Source organism: Rutidosis leptorrhynchoides, chromosome 11, assembly GCF_046630445.1.
Source record: "Rutidosis leptorrhynchoides isolate AG116_Rl617_1_P2 chromosome 11, CSIRO_AGI_Rlap_v1, whole genome shotgun sequence".
Classification (NCBI taxonomy): domain Eukaryota; kingdom Viridiplantae; phylum Streptophyta; class Magnoliopsida; order Asterales; family Asteraceae; genus Rutidosis; species Rutidosis leptorrhynchoides.
Genome location: NC_092343.1, coordinates 61,156,765 through 61,171,321, shown reverse-complemented (window position 1 = coordinate 61,171,321; position 14,557 = coordinate 61,156,765). Strand labels below are relative to the sequence as shown.

General features: G+C 32.3%; 1 non-coding gene across 1 annotated transcript; it reads right to left on the bottom strand.

Moving 5' to 3' along the window:
* Window positions 1-12,874: 12,874 nt before the first annotated feature.
* LOC139879184 (small nucleolar RNA R71) lies at window positions 12,875-12,981 on the bottom strand. Its single transcript, XR_011770036.1, has one exon. It is a non-coding gene; the product is annotated as a small nucleolar RNA R71 (small nucleolar RNA).
* Window positions 12,982-14,557: the final 1,576 nt, after the last annotated feature.

Below are 14,557 nucleotides of genomic sequence, written 5' to 3'. Positions count from 1 at the left end.
TAAAACGTATGTGCAACGCCAACGAAGACTAAATCCGAATATGCAAGATGTTGTTAAAAAGAAATAATTAAACTGCTAGATGCAGGTTTAATTTATCCAATTTCTGATAGTCCATGGGTAAGCCCAGTTCAATGCGTGCCTAAGAAGGGTGGCATGACTGTCATTACAAATGAAAAAAATGAACTTATTCCTACTAGGACTGTAACAGGATGGCGTGTATGTATTGATTATAGAAAATTAAATGACGCCACCAGAAAAGATCACTTTCCCTTACCTTTTATTGATCAAATGTTGGAAAGATTAGCCGGAAATAGTTACTATTGTTTTCTTGATGGTTTTTCCGGATATTTTAAAATTCCAATAGCACTCGAAGATCAAGAGAAAACCACATTCACGTGCCCTTATGGTACTTTTGCTTACAAACGCATGCCATTTGGACTTTGCAACGCCCCTGCAACCTTTCAAAGGTGTATGATGGCGATTTTCACGACATGATAGAAGAATGCATGGAAGTTTTCATGGATGACTTTTCAGTCTTCGGTAATACATTTGAATCATGTCTAGTTAATCTTGAATGAATGCTTATTAGATGCGAACAATCAAATCTAGTTCTTAATTGGGAGAAATGTCATTTCATGGTTAAAGAAGGCATCGTTCTTGGACATAAAATCTCAAAGGAAGGAATTGAAGTGGATAGAGCTAAAGTAGATATAATTGCTAAACTTCCACATCCCACCAATGTTAGAGGAGTTAGGAGTTTTCTAGGGCATGCCGGTTTTTACCGACGTTTCATAAAAGATTATTTTAAAATTGCCACTCCTATGAATAAACTCCTAGAAAAGGATGCTCCATTCATCTTTTCAGATGAATGTATCAAATCTTTTAATATTCTTAAAGAGAAACTTACTAATGCGCCGATCATGATAACACCAAATTGGAATCTACCATTTGAACTAATGTGCGATGCAAGTGATTTTGCAATGGGAGCCGTTTTAGGACAAAGGATTGAAAAACGATTTCAACCTATATATTATGCTAGTAAGACGTTACAAGGAGCACAAACGAATTACACAACTACTGAAAAAGAACTCCTTGCTATTGTCTTTGCTTTTGACAAATTTCGTTCATATCTCGTTCTAGCAAAAACGGTGGTCTATACCGACCATTCTGCTCTTAGATACCTATTTTTGAAACACGATGCCAAACCAAGATTAATCCGTTGGATCTTACTCTTACAAGAGTTCGATATTGAAATCCGAGATAAAAGAGGAGCAGAAAATCTCGCCGCTGATCATCTTTCTCGTCTTGAAAATCCCGAATTAGAAGTTCTAAATGAATCGGCCATACAAGACAACTTTCCTGATAAATATCTATTGAAGATAGATTATAATGAAATTCCATGGTTTGCAGACTATGCAAACTATTTAGTATATGGATTCCTTGAAAAAGAATTATCGTACCAAAAACGAAAGAAATTCTTCAGTGATATAAAACACTATTTCTGGGAAGATCCACATCTGTTTAAAAGTTGTCCAGATGGAATAATACGCCGATGTGTATTCGGAGATGAAGCTAGTAAAATTTTAAACCATTGTCACACAGGACCAACAGGAGGGCATTATGGGCCTCAACTAACCGCAAGAAAAGTTTATGATGATGGATTCTATTGGCCTACAATTTACAAAGACGTACACCTTCTTTGCAAATCCTGTGATGCTTGTCAAAGGGCCGGAAAAATAAGTCAACGTGATGAAATGCCACAAAATGTCATTCAAGTATGTGAAGTATTTGACATTTGGGGTATTGACTTTATGGGTCCATTTCCAAAATCTCATAATAATCTCTATATTCTCGTAGCCATTGATTATGTATCTAAATGGGCGGAAGCACAAGCTCTCCCAACTAACGATGCACGAGTTGTAGTCAACTTTTTAAAACGTCTTTTTGCAAGGTTTGGAACACCGAAAGCTTTAATAAGTAATCGGGGTACTCATTTCTGTAATAATCAACTTGAGAAAGTTCTTAAAAGATATGGAGTAACTCATAAAATCTCCACCGCATATCATCCACAAACAAGTGGACAAGTTGAAAATACCAACCGAGCTTTAAAACATATTCTAGAAAAAACCGTAGGATCAAATCCGAAGGAATGGTCCATTAAATTGGAGGATGCACTCTAGGCTTTTAGAACAGCCTACAAAACTCCAATTGGAACCACACCTTTTAAACTCGTCTACGGAAAAGCATGTCATCTTCCTGTAGAAATTGAACACAAAGCATTTTGGGCTTTGAAGACATGTAATCTTGATTTACATGAAGCTGGATGTCTACGATTAAGTCAACTAAACGAATTAGAAGAATTAAGACATGAAGCATACGAAAATTCGTTAATCTATAAAGAAAGAACGAAGAAATGGCATGATAAAAGAATCAAAAGTTCAAAAGAATTCAAAGAAGGAGACAGAGTTCTTCTTTTCAATTCACGATTCAAGGTATTTCCTGGAAAATTGAAATCAAGATGGTCTGGACCATTCATAGTCAAAAGAGTTTTCCCATATGAAACAGTAGAGTTAATAAATTCAAATGGGATTGAATTTAAGGTTAATGGTTACAGAGTTAAACATTACATAGATAGTTCAATGGAAGTTGACAATGAAGTTAATCACAATTTCGATACCACAGCTACCTAAGTGTGGGGAGAATCAAGTCTTTTAAAGGATAATATGTATTTCTGTTAGAGTTAGATTTTCTGTTTTCGTGTAGTTCTAGAAAATGGAACCCGAATGGTCTTTCCCTAGCAGACCCTAAAGAACTAGTCTTCTCCCCCCATTATGAATTTTTATTTTTTTTAGGTTTTTACGAAATGAAGACTTCCTGTGAACTAAACCATGGTCTAATGCTACACGCTTTGATCACTAAACGTAATAATGACACACTTCTGAGTGAAATAGTATCAGTAATCAGAGAAAGATTGGACGGAGTAAGAAAAGAATCCAGATGCGAAGATAATAAGTTACAATTTGGTAAAGAAAAATCAAAATCCGCAGCGAAAAGAAGAGCACGACACCTAGAAAGATGTCATAAATGCGGAAAATGGTCACATGGAGGTAAATGTTCAAATAATCAAACCTATTCAAACACCGAATTTGTTACTTTATGCAGAGACGGACCGTTCATATGTTTAGAAGAAAAAACACTAAATGTTCGAGGTTACGTCTTTGTAGCTATGGAAAACCAATTAAACCGACTATCTTATGAGTGGGATAGATCATATAACTAAGAATACTATCTCACAGGTAAGTCTGTACAGTTTTTATTATTTTTATTTTCATTTTTAACCTTTTGATAATAAACGCTAAATTGTTCGCTATAAAGTATTAAATTGGTATTCGATAAAATTAGGTTTGGCGACCGAAATTATTGATATCATACAAAAATTTATTACATCACTGCGAAATTTAACGTTTATTCTTAAGGTATAAATATCTTTAATCAATCAACCCAAAATATTTCAAAAATTCGTCATGAGTTAAATTAGGTCATGGAACCGAAATTACTTTACCGAAAAGAGGGGCGCATATTTTTGATAATATTTGATTGATTAAAGTGGGATAAAAGCCAAAAAGATTTTTAATTTTATTTTTACTATGTTTTTAAAATTAATATATAAATCTTAAATTAATATTGTGAACTTTGTAAGATCAATATATTTAAGTTTGTCAATATTTGAAAAATTTTAATATTTTTAATATAAGTTTGTATGTATAACAACAAAATTAAATATAAGTTTGGTGTGAATTTATAATATGAATTTTTAATTAAGTTTGGTGTGAATTTTTAATTTTATGAATTTTAAATTTAAGTTTGGTGTGAATTTAAAAATAAAAATTTACTTTATTTCGCTAAGTTAAAAATATGATTTTTAAAATTCGTCGTAAGTTGAAGACTAGGTCTTTGAACCGAAATTGCTTTACCCGAGGGAGGGACGAGAACTTTTATTATCATTATTTTTAATCTTATTGAATTAAAGTATGCCAAAAACATTAAAAAAAACCCAAAAAAAAATCTTTGCTTTCAAAACCGCGCTTTAAATAGACAAATTTTAAAATTTTGTCGAAGGACGGACTAGGACATCGATCCGAAACGACCTCGTCCTAAATAACAAAGGAAAACAAAATTTTAAATTTATTTTATATTTTTTTATAAGTTAAGGATTAAAAAAAAAAAAAAAAAGAGCACCGCGACTCGCGGAGTTTGCAATGGCCAAATTCCGCGACTCGCGGAGGATGTAAAATACAGAAAAAAATAAAAGGGGCCGAACAGGTCAGTCTGCACACACCACACCCACAAATAACTGCGAAAAACACCCGAAAAATCACACAAAAATCGAATTTTTTCACCAAAAATCATCAAATCTTTTACTAAAATCATGTTGAGAAGGATGCTATCAAGGAATTACTCAAGAAAAACGGTAAATTTCTACACCTAAACACCATTTAATCCGAAAATTAGTGTTCTTGAGCAATTTTATACCCAATTCGATTTTGATGCTTTTTAGTGTAATTATGATTAAATTGTTTGTGTATTATGCTTGTATAACCTAGATTGATGCTATTTAACATGATTAGAAGCCTTAAACTTCAAATTTTGAGTAATCTAGGGTTTGTGTTCTTGAGCAATTTGGGGCCTTTTGATATAAACAGGTTATGGAAGATTTTTGTCATGAATTATTGCTAAATTAAGTAGTGTAACATGTTTAGGTAGTTAAATGATCCAAACTTTGAGCCTAAACATGATTTTGAGAATTAAAGTGGACTTTTTCAAGTCTAAAATTCATGAACTTGATTTTTAAGAGATAATGCCATTTGAAACTTGTTTAATTGCTAGTAATGATTATTTTGACATGTTATTTGAGTTGAATGCTTATGAACTTTGCGAACATTTTCGTATATGCTTATTTGAAAAAGTGTAGATTTGATAAAAATATGAAAATGAGCTTAAGTTTGATATAAATTGAACATGTCATTGTAATTATTTTGATTGATGATTTTGCTGACACTAATGCATATTTTGATGCACAAAAATTGTGTTTGATGTGTTTTGCAGACTGAAAGGGGTGAATCTTCATCCCAAACTCGCAATGCTCCTCCTGAGAATAAGGAATAACAGGATGTTGATAGCTATTATAAACAAGATATACCTCATCCAGTTATGACATTTTCAGATATACACTTGGAAGAGTTGCACCCGAACTTGAGATTTGACAGACGTTGGATAGATTATCCAAAATGCCAAAGGGGCTTGCATACTCTTCATTCTAAAGCTGTTGAAGTACCTAGGGTAATAGAATGGGCACCGTTAGAAGCTGTAGAATTAGCCGGGCCAATTAGAGAATTACTTACACAGAGGTATGGTAATTCTACTTTTAACGATTGGGTACGTTTATTCAACATGCGTAGACCTGTATATAAAGTATGGTGTGAAGAATTATTGTGTAGTATAGAAATAAATGATCGGGTAGCTAGTTTAACCGATCGATCTTTTATTAGATTTTTATTAGGAGGTTCGATGCACCACATGTCTTTACTAGACATGGCTTAGGCCTTACGTATATATACGCCTGAGGAGTTAGCATCTGCCGATTATAGACGGTTGATATTAAATGGTAGAAAGATTGATGAAAATTTTGATACACATAGTGTATGGAGTCAAATGACTAGCCATCACCGATTTAAAGGGGGAAATTACTCTTATTTTGATATAGATAGAGCAGAGTTAAGAGTAATTCATAGGTTTTTAGCTAATTCAATTACACAAAGAGGTAAGAATAAGGAAAAGGTAAATGAACAGGATTTGTTTTACCATATGTGTGTTCGAGACCCACAAAGCGCTGTAAGTATACCGTATTGTGTGGGTTATTATTTATCAGCTATGGTTAGAGGGATGAGACCGCACAGTATAATAGGAGGTGGTATATTTATTACTTTGATTGCTAAATATCTCGGTGTGGATATAAGTCGGGGGGGGGGGATTACTAATCGAAGAACCAGAACCCCACGATACAATTGGTTTAAATGTATACCATGGTGCTAAAGTTTTGAAGAGGCGAAATAACGCCGTAGTACGATATAATGGTAGACATCCACAGGTTGAGAGAAACCAACAGCCAGGTAATGTGGGAGGGGGAAATGAAATGACAGAAATGCAAAGGTTTATAGCTTCACAAGAGTATGAAAATGCTAGACATCGAGCATTTGAAGATTGGTAAGTTCATCAAAACCAAATCATAGCTCATTGCCAACATGTAGGTAGAAACTATATTCCTACTCCATCGCCCGTATTTCCTCCCTGGTCTATAGAGATCCAACCACCGTATCCTAAGTATAACCCAGCCGAAGCATTCTATAACACATACGGTTATGCATGGAACCCCTACTGGTATCATTATCATTCCTAGTCTACTTAGTTTTATTTATTTTATTATTTGTAATGTTGATACATTTTAATACTTATGTTAATATTGTAATAGTTTTTATAATTTTCTAACTTTTATTATTAGATTTTAATAATTTTTGAATGTGGGGTAATATACCAAACTTCAAAAATATGTATATATGTTTGCAGTTTATCTTATGTACACAACAGGGAAAAACAATGCATTTTCAAAGACTGGCATTAAGTTCAGCAAAAGCAACTAATTTTGACGACAAGATGCAAAATAAATGTGATTTAACAACAAGACGGAATGAACAAATGATATGCACCATTTATCATTCAGAAAACAAACGCCAATATGTTTGGAAACTTTGGTAAAATTTAATCATTTTTCTACGCTAATCACCCTCAATAATTTAAATTGTTATTGATTTCTTGCAAATGAGGGCATTGCAAGATCTTAAGTGTGGGAAGGGGTTAAATTCTTTCGGATTTTTATCTTAAACACTTGGTTACCATTAAAAATACTAGTAAAGCAGTAGTTGTATTAGAATCTAGTGCTCTCTGATAATAAAGAACAGTCCTAGTCTTATATAATGACTACCCAATTCTAGTAAAATTTTTCAAAATTTTCAATTAAATGAACTCAAAATCATGTTTATACATATTTATGAACGATAAAACTAGGTTTTAACACCGAAATTATTGTTACCTCGGAAAGGACATAAATTGATAAACAAACCAAAATGTTAAAATTCATTTAAAATGGAATAGAGGACAATAAAAAGGAAAATAAAAGCCAAGTGTGGGAAAATTTACCAAGATATTTTAATCATATGTCACATATTTCTGTAACAAATAACTGAAAATACTTTTGCTTTGGACTAAACTAAACTGTTTTACCCGATGAAAGAAAAGAAGAGATGGATCTACACGATGAATCAATTTCATCATTAAAAGGAAGTAAAGTCTTCCGAAAAAGAAACGCGCTTCTTGATTTAGGTCATGAAGTTGTCGTCCAGACCAGCTGTAGGTTGACGAAAAATCTAGAAAAGTCATCACTAAAATCAGCAGGAAATCCATGGACCTCAGCATAAAACAGGGTCGCCAAGTGGTCAGATTTATCCTAACTATGAGAAGGATTTATCTCGTACAATGGGGGGGCACCGTGCAAATTAGCTTGATAAGACTAATGAATCAGATCCCCAGAAAGGATAATCTCCTTAAAAAATTAAAAATCAGCTTTTAAGACTGATATTACTCAATCCTTGAGATTGACCTTAAAGATTGAGAATTCAAACTCATGGAATTCAATGATATCTAAACTCGAGCTTGAACGAGAAAATATTTTGATAAAATTACAAACCGATTTGTTTTCTGAAAACCCTATTTTCAATGCGTTCATTACCATTGAACGTAAAATCCTAGGAATTCACCTGGAATTCATTAGGTTACCTGAACCAAATCGGGTGTCAACCGTAAGAACGGTGGTTGCATAGCATGGTCAAAGACAGGACCTTGTGCCAGATCGAAAAATTATAAGGGTGAGCTTTAGTATTGCTCCTACCAAGGATAGTAATTGCGTCCGACACGTTATAGACCATAATTAAAAGCATGTCAGGGGACATTGCCTTAACAGTTACTTGTTCAACGCTTTCCTTTACAACCTGACGGTAGTTTACCGAAAGGTAATATACGGAGCAAGTATACAGGACGTGTTGCTTTCCTAATACAAGGTTAGCAAGTGGGTGACACAAAACCGCAAGTTTTGAACTAAAATTTTCAAATCTGAAACCCACCAAACCCACAAAAATATTTTGCAAACACCGGTGAAGGGTTATTCCGGAAAACTTATCTAGGATAAAAGCTAGATTGAATTTTCAAAAAGATCAAATGTTTTCATAAAGATCCAATTTCCTTAAAGGATCTAAATTTTATAGTCATGTGGGACTGTAAACCATATCGCTACTACCATTGTTTATACCGCCGTATAGAAATCACTGATGTACAAAGTGTGAAGAATAAAGAAGCGATTCTAGTATTTCAAGACTATATTGCTTGAGGACAAGCAACGCTCAAGTGTGGGAATATTTGATAATGCTAAAAACGAACATATATTTCATAGCATTATTCCTCAAGAAAGACAAGCTTTTAGTTGCAATTGTTCTATTTACAAGTAATATTCGTTTAAAATAATAAAAGGTGAAGACAAAAGACAGATTCGACGAATTGAAGACGCAAACAACCAAAAAGCTCAAAAGTACAAAATACAATCAAAGAGGTTCCAATTATTGATAAGAAACGTCTCAAAATTGCAAGAGTACAAGATTCAAAACCCAAAGTACAAGATATTAAATTGTACGCAAGGACGTTCGAAAATCCGGAACCGGGACCAGAGTCAACTCTCAACACTCGACGCAACGGACTAAAAATTACAAGTTAACTATGTATATAAATATAATATAATATATAATTAATTCTTAAAATTAATATATATATTATAATATATTTATAAATCGTCGGCAAACAAAGAGCCAAAGCTGGGTGAGCTGTAATTTCAAACTTCGCGAGTTGCGGAGTTTGAAGGCAAAAAATTACGCGACTCGCGGAGTTCCCCTGGACTCAATTCCCTATAAAAGCAAACGCAGTTTGATCGCAAAAATATCCTAAAATCTCTCTTTCTCTATATGTAAACGTAATATATATATATATATATATATATATATATATATATATATATATATATATATATATATATATATATATATATATATATATATATATATATATTTTAATTTTAATTTTAATTATAATTATAATTCTAATAATAAGGGTATGTTAGCGAATGTTGTAAGGGTGTAAGTCGAAATTCTGTCCGTGTAACGCTACGCTATTTTTAATCATTGTAAGTTATGTTCAACCTTTTTAATTTAATGTCTCGTAGCTAAGTTATTATTATGCTTATTTAAAACGAAGTAATCATGATGTTGGGCTAATTACTAAAATTGGGTAATTGGGCTTTGTACCATAATTGGGGTTTGGACAAAAGAACGATACTTGTGGAAATTAGACTATGGGCTATTAATGGGCTTTATATTTGTTTAACTAAATGATAGTTTGTTAATTTTAATATAAAGATTTACAATTGGACGTCCCTATAAATAACCATATACACTCAATCGGACACGATGGGCGGGATATTTATATGTACGAATAATCGTTCATTTAACCGGACACGGGAATGAATTAATAGCCACTAGAATTATTAAAATAGGGGCGAAATTATGTACAAGGACACTTGGCATAATTGATAACAAAGTATTAAAACCTTGGGTTACACTCAGTCGATATCCTGGTGTAATTATTAAACAAAGTATTAAAATCTTGTTACAGTTTAAGTCCCCAATTAGTTGGAATATTTGACTTCGGGTATAAGGATAATTTGACGAGGACACTCGCACTTTATATTTATGACTGATGGACTGTTATGGACAAAAACCAGACGGACATATTAAATAATCCAGGACAAAGGACAATTAACCCATGGGCATAAAACTAAAATCAACACGTCAAACATCATGATTACGGAAGTTTAAATAAGCATAATTCTTTTATTTCATATTTAATTTCCTTTATTTTATATTTAATTGCACTTCTAATTATCGCACTTTTATTTATTGTTATTGTATTTAATTGCACTTTTAATTATCGTACTTTTTAATTATCGCAAATTTATTTTATCGCACTTTTATTTATCGTAATTTCATTATCGTTATTTACTTTAAACTTTAAATTAAGTCTTTTATTTATTTAATATTTTACATTTTGTTTTAACTGCAACTAAAGTTTTTAAAATCGACAAACCGGTCATTAAACGGTAAAAACCCCCCTTTATAATAATAATATTACTTATATATATATTTGTATTTTTATAAAATAAAACTAATATAGCGTTAAGCTTTGTGAAAAAGATTCCCTGTGGAACGAACCGGACTTACTAAAAACTACACTACTGTACGATTAGGTACACTGCCTATAAGTGTTGTAGCAAGGTTTAAGTATATCCATTCAATAAATAAATAAATATCTTGTGTAAAATTGTATCGTATTTAATAGTATTTCCTGCTAAAATTTAATAGTATTTTATACCCCTCAGCTTTAACCATCAAGTATTTTTGGCGCCGCTGTCGGGGATCTTAAACGCCGAAAGAGCAACGCTAATAAAAAGAAAAAAAAAATATTTTTAGTTTGCTAATATAAAAAAAATACGCTTTTGTAAAAATACGTTTTAAATATTTAAAAATATAAAAAGAAAAAGAAAAATATAAATATTTTTAAGAGTTTGTTAAATATTTAAGTTTTATAAAGTTTCTTTATTTTTATTTTATAAAAAAATTATAAGTTTTATTTAAATATTTTGTTTTTATTTAAAACATAAAATCAAAAACTGAAAAAAAAATTTATATATAAATCTAGTTTTAAGATTTTTATTTATAAAATTGTAACATATTTTTATTTCTATTCTAGTTTTTAAAATATAAGTTTTATTTAAATTATATAAATATTTTAATTAAATTAAAAACAGAAAAATAAAAATATATATATATAAATAAATAAAAAAACCGAAACCTGTCAAACGAAGCTACCTAATCTGAATTTTCGAACCCCGCGACTCGCGGAGTTTTCCAGCTTCGGGCACCGCAACTCGCGGAGCCGCCCTGACACACGTGACCAGAAACCCTAATCGCAATTAATACGGGGTAATTATTATTATTATTAACTTTAAACCTAGTTAGGTTATTTATATTATATTAATTAGTTTAGTTATTTTATTATTTGTATTATTTAGTTAAATTAGTTTAAATAAAATATAAAATTAATAATTTTATAAAATAAATAATATAAAAATAATATTTTTATAAAAAATTGTACTTTTTACAACTTTTAGTATATTTTTATATTTTGTCCCTTTTTATTTGTTTTTAGCGTAACTTTTGTATTTTCCGTTCATATTTAGTTTCAAGACATAGTTTTTGCCATAGTTATTTTTTTTATTTAGATTTTTAGGTTTTGCCGTAAAATCCCTTAAGTGCTTTTTCTTTAGACTAAGATTAAAGTGCTTTAGAATTTTGCGACGTCTTTTTAAGTTTTAGTACCTTTTTAAGTTATTGCCATTTGGGATATAGTTTTACTTGTAAGCTTTAATATTTTTAGACACCTTTTACCTATGTATCAATTATTATTCCAATTAGTAATCTCAATTTGCGATTATAATTTTAAGTTAGTGATAGTAATAAGGTTGGGTTAGTCGAGTGTTTTTAAGTTCTATAAGTCATTTCTTTTTATTTCTTATTTTCCGACGCCTTTTATTTTTCAACCCTTTTCTTTTTCTTTTTCGACGCGCTCTTTTTCTTTCTTATTTCTCGCTATTCTAGTTTTAGGACATAGATTTTTTTTTTCTACTTCTTATCTAAATTTCTTAAAATTACGAAAATTTATTTTAAGTGGTTAAATTGATAGACATCAAAATTTTCTGGTTCGTAGTAATAGTTGGATTTGTACGTGGACCGGGTTATTGGAGTCAAACAGTCCTCAATTATATTGAGACCAAACGAATCCTGCCCCTCTGCTGCATCTTTTGGCTATTCGAAACGTGGGCAAAATCAGAAAAGTCTATTAATTGGATAACTTATATAATTTTTTCTTTCCTTTTAAAAACTAATAGGATATTCAGTGAATGCACCGAGAAAGACGTTCACCACCTTTTGTACGTTCACCACCTGTAACTAGATCAAGACATCTAGCAAATATTACCGCCGTTGATTTTCCTTTAGAATCGTCATCCAGTCGACCAAGTACTCCAATTCAAATTTCCGATAATCCATTTTTTGAACCCGACCTCACAATTGAGAATCCGGAGAATATTCAGGGACGATTCATAGATCCTGAACCATTAAATTTTCCTCCGGAACCACCAATCATTCAAACAGAGATTGTTGAGGAACGAACCATTAAATCAGAATCCTCTAGTGATTCCGATTCAACAAATTCAATTATGGAGAATCTGGAACCTTTAAGTATGGTAGACCGAATGAGAGCTAAACGCACTGGCCAAGGTCACGCAATTACTCATCCAGACATTAATGCGCCAGATTATGAAATCAAAGGACAAATTCTACACATGGTGACTAATCAATGCCAATTTAGTGGTGCGCCGAAGGAAGATCCAAATGAACATCTTCGTACCTTTAATAGGATCTGCACTCTATTTAAAATCCGAGAAGTAGAGAATGAACAGATATATCTCATGTTATTTCCCTGGACTTTAAAGGGAGAAGCCAAAGATTGGTTGGAATCGTTACCTGAAGGGGCGATCGATACATGGGACGTTTTAGTTGAAAATTTTTTTAAACAATTCTTTCCGGCATCTAAAGCCGTAAGACTTCAAGGAGAAATTGTTACGTTCACACAGAAGCCAAATGAAACTCTATATGAGGCGTGGACAAGATTTGAAAAGTTATTAAGAGGATGTCCGCAACATGGTTTAGATACCTGTCAAATAGTACAAATATTCTACCAAGGATGCGACATCACTACAAGGAAAGACATAGATATTGCAGCTGGTGAGACATAGATATTGCAGCTGGTGGTTCCATTATGAAGAAAATCGAAACTGATGCTTACAAAATTATTGATAACACTGCTTCCCACTCACATGAGTGGCACCAAGAAAAAGATATCGTTAGATCATCTAAAGCAGCTAGAGCCGATTCTAGCCATGACTTAGATTCCATTTCCGCAAAGATAGATGCTGTCGAGAGATGAATGGAAAAGATGACTAAAGATATCCACTCAATACGAATTAGTTGTGAGCAGTGTGGAGGACCACATTTGACAAAAGATTGTCTCAGTATTGAATTAACAATGGAACAAAGAGAGAATATTTCATACATAAACCAAAGGCCTGGAAATAATTATCAGAATAATTATCAACCGCCAAGACCGATCTACAATCAAAACCAGAATTATAATCGAAATATTCCATACAACAACCAACAAGGTCCTAGCAATCAACAAGTATCCAATAATACTTACAATCAGCAAAGACCTAATTTTCAAAACAAACCACCACAAACCGATGATAAAAAGCCGAATTTAGATGATATGACGACGAAGCTAGTTGAAACTCAAACGCAGTTTTTCACATCTAAAAAACAAACTAATGAACAAAATGCTCAAGCATTTAGAAATCAACAAGCTTCTATTCAAAACTTGGAACAAGAAGTAAGTAACCTAGCAAGGTTAATAGGTGAAAGAAAATCGGGAAGTTTACCTAGTGATATAAATGCTAACCCCCGGAATAAAACAGCTAAAGCCATTACCACAAGAAGTGGTACAACACTTAAACCACCTGAAATACCTGTAACTTCTGATGAAGCTATTCCTACTCCACAAGAACCACAACCTGATCAAGATAAGGAAAAAGAACCGGTAGTTGAAAAGATTAATGAAGATAACACAGTTAAGGTTAAACCTTATGTTAAACCATACCAACCACCACTTCCTTACCCGAGTAAAATGAAGAAAGAAAAACTTGAAGCCGAGCAATCCAAATTCTTGGATATGTTTAAACAGATAAATGTAAATCTTCCTTTCATTGATGTGATTTCAGGAATGCCTAGATATGCTAAATTCTTGAAAGATCTGATCACGAATAGAAAGAAAATGGAAGAACTCTCGGTTGTTACTATAAATGCTAATTGTTCAGCAGTGCTGTTGAATAAGATACCAGAAAAACTATCTGATCCAGGAAGTTTCACAATTCCATGTTTTCTGGGTAGTCTTAGTTCAATAGAAGCATTGGCAGACTTAGGTGCTAGTATAAATTTAATGCCGTATTCACTATACACTAAACTAGACCCTGGAGAATTGAAACCAACCAGAATAAGTATACAACTAGTCGATCGATCAATAAAATATCCTAGAGGGATAATGGAGAACATGCTAGTTAAAGTTGGTACTTTAGTATTTCCAGTAGATTTTGTTGTTCTGGACATGGAAGAAGATTCTCAAGTTCCTCTCATATTAGGAAGACCATTCTTAAACACGGCTAAAGCAATGA